The 2,565-nt window shown below is 40.9% G+C and overlaps 1 long non-coding RNA gene across 1 annotated transcript in view; it reads left to right on the forward strand.

Moving 5' to 3' along the window:
• The window catches only part of LOC108513094 (uncharacterized), a 13,627-nt gene that overhangs the window by 3,586 nt on the left and 7,476 nt on the right, over nucleotides 1-2,565 (forward strand). The gene's annotated exons all lie outside the window — the stretch shown is intronic.

Here is a 2,565-nt window from a genome sequence, read left to right on the forward strand (position 1 = left end):
CCCCACAACTACATGCTAATGAAACTAGAGGAGGCACAACCTCAGCTCCATGCAGGACGGATGCACAAGAGCAAAAATTTCCGTGGGACGCCTTTCTGGAGCATCAATATTACTGCAGGATTTGGAAGAAACAAATCCAAATAATTTCCAACATAAGACACTGGAAATTTAAGAGAAGGCTGGAAAGCCATCTGCTTTTTTTTTTTTTTTGAGACGGAGTCTCGCTCTGTCGCCCAGGCTGGAATGCAGTGGGCGATCTCGGCTCACTGCAAGCTCCACCTCCCGGGTTCACACCATTCTCCTGCCTCAGCCTCTCGAGTAGCTGGGACTACAGGCACCCACCACCACGCCCAGCTAATTTTTTGTATTTTCAGTAGACATGGGTTTCACCGTGTTAGCCAGGATGGTCTCGATCTCCTGACCTCGTGATCCACCTGCCTCGGCCTCCCGAAGTGCTGGGATTACAGGCGTGAGCCACCGCGCCTGGCCGTCATCTGCCTTTAATACCTGTCAGTCATCTGTGCTTTTTTTTTTTCCCTCAAGAAAGAAAAGAAACTTTAAGGAGAACCTATTTTCATTCTTCTAAGTAGTTAAAATTAGAAATCACAGCAAGTCAATAGAAAGCTCTGCCCTGCCAGTCTCCTAAATCACAATATGGCCTTGGTATGGTTTTATTTACATTTTTTGGAGGGATTTGTTGACATGTTGGGTATAAAACTGGGGATTTGGCCAATCTTTGGAAGTTTTAGCTATTAGTTGGTGATTTATTTTGTACCTCATTTACCCTTTTGTCCCCTCTCCAACTTGGACTCAATCACTCCACAGGTCTCTAAGACTCTTCATTTTCTTTCAGTTTTTTCACTCTTTTATTCAGAACGGGCAATTTCTATTGCTCTGTCTTCTGTTTCTAATCTTTGAATAAGCTCAAAAGTATTTTTTACATTTCCTTATCTTCTTATTGTTTCATAATTTCCATTTCTTTGCTGAGGTTCCACATCTCTTAAAATATTTTCCTTTACTCCCATTAACAGATTTATAATAACTGCCTTTAAACGTGCTGAATTATAACACCTTGAATATCTTAGGATCACATCTACTGCCTGCTTTTAAATTGTATATGGATTACATTTTCATGCTTCCTCACACGTCTCAATGAATTTTAAAGTTGTATACTGTAAAGAATCATTATAGAGACTCTCAATTCTGTTGTATAGCTTTGAAGAGCGATGTTACTGTTTACAAATGGTTTTAATTGGGCTGGATTCAAACTTCAATACCTATCTCCCCTACAGTGGGCACAGCTGAAATCCCCATTCAGTTCTTATTCACACATAGGTCATATTTGTATTATATAGATGTGTTTCTATGACAATATATAATATAGGCTGGGTGCGGTGGCTCATGCCTGTAATCCCAGTACTTTGGGGGGCCGAGGTGGGCAGACCATGAGGTCAGGAGTTCAAGACCAGACTGGCCTACATGGTGAAACCCCATCTCTACTAAAATACAAAATTAGCTGGGCATGGTGGCATGCGCCTGTAATCCCAGCTACTTGGGAGGCTGAGGCAGGAGACTTGCTTGAACCCAGGAGGTGGAGATTGCAGTGAGCTGAGATTGTAACACTGCACTCCTGCCTGTGTGAGAGTGAGACTCCATTAAATATATATATACATAATATATTATTCAGGTGTCATCATTATAATCTGTGTTAATTGAACAAGCTACTCCAGTATTACTGAAAACCAGGACCTGAGTTTTGTCTGTTTATTGAATTTTGTATAAATAAAATTATATAGTATGTATACTTTTACATCTACTTACTTTTATACATTATATTTGTGATATTCATTCATGCTGTTGCAGATAGCTATAGTCTGGTATTTTGTTGTTGCTGGGATTTTGTTTCTTTTTTTGAGACAGAGTCTTGCTCTGTTTCTCAGGCTGGAGTGCGGTGGTACAATGTTGGTTCACTGCAACCTCCACCTCCTGAGTTCAAGCAATTCTTCTGCCTCAGCCTCCCAAGTAGCTGGGATTAGAGGCATGCACCGCCACACCTGGCTAATTTTGTATCTTTACTAGAGACGGGGCTTCACCATGTTGGCCAGGCTGGTCTTGAACTCCTGACCTCAGGTGATCTGTCCACCTCCGCCTCCCTAAGTGTTGGGATTACAGGCTTGAGCTACTGTGCCTGGCCAAGAATTTATTTTTTCATTTTAACAATTTTAAGAGTGCAGGTCAAAGGAATTAAGCACATTCACACGGTTTTATGAGCATCCTCCACATTTATAGGGGTGTTTTCATCTTGCAAAACTAAAACTCTGTACCCATTAAACACCTCACCCACCTTCCTGTAGCCCCAGGAACCACTCTTCTACTTTGTGTTTCTGTAGACTTAACTACTCCAAGTACCTCGTATGAGTGGAGTCACACAGTATAGTGAAGAAATAATGAGGAAGTATAATACACACTATATAACATATGTTTATTCATTTGAACACAATCACTAACAGAGATCAGTAGTATATGGTGATTATAGAGGAAGAGAGATAAAAGACAAAAGAATTG

Source organism: Rhinopithecus bieti, unplaced genomic scaffold, assembly GCF_001698545.2.
Source record: "Rhinopithecus bieti isolate Rb0 unplaced genomic scaffold, ASM169854v2 scaffold_32090, whole genome shotgun sequence".
NCBI classification, from domain to species: Eukaryota; Metazoa; Chordata; class Mammalia; order Primates; family Cercopithecidae; genus Rhinopithecus; species Rhinopithecus bieti.